The following is a 556-nucleotide window of genomic DNA, read 5'->3' as shown; positions in this document are numbered from 1 at the left end:
TTGGTTTTCTTCACACATGATGGGTGTGTGATGGGGGGATGTGGTGTTTGCAGGAAGGGGGTGAGAAGCGGTTTGGGGGAAGGTGTGTGTGTGTGTGTGTGGAGGGATGTGGGTTGGTCTGTGGGTAGGTGTGGGGCATTGCTGGGGGGACTGTGAGGGACCTTGGGCTGCTCAGGAGGGGTGGGTCCCCTCGCCCCCACACAGTGCAGCCCCCTCCCATACAGTACATGGAATACCACCCCCCACACAGAGCCCCAGCTCCCCCCTGGAGGGCCACAGCCCGTTTCCCCATAGGGCCCCATCCCCCTTCCCAGGGTCTCAGGCACCCTGGAGGGCCCCCCCAGGGCCCCAGCTCCCCCCTGGAGTGCCCCTGCACTGGGCTGGGTCCTGCTGCTATAGGAAGGGCCTGGCTGGGTGGCAGATGGGCTGCAGGGCCGGCTCCCACCTCTGCCCCCTGTGCCTGCACATCCCAGAGCTGTGTGACTTGCTGTGGTGCAAAGCCAAAGTAGCGAGCCACAGGGATCTGGGCCAGGTCCTCACCCCCCGCAACCCCAGG

The sequence above is a fragment of the Crocodylus porosus genome, unplaced genomic scaffold (genome assembly GCF_001723895.1).
Source record: "Crocodylus porosus isolate Cpor-Errol unplaced genomic scaffold, CroPor_comp1, whole genome shotgun sequence".
NCBI classification, from domain to species: domain Eukaryota; kingdom Metazoa; phylum Chordata; order Crocodylia; family Crocodylidae; genus Crocodylus; species Crocodylus porosus.
The sequence above is the reverse complement of the archived record's forward strand: the minus strand, read 5'-3'. Positions refer to the sequence as shown.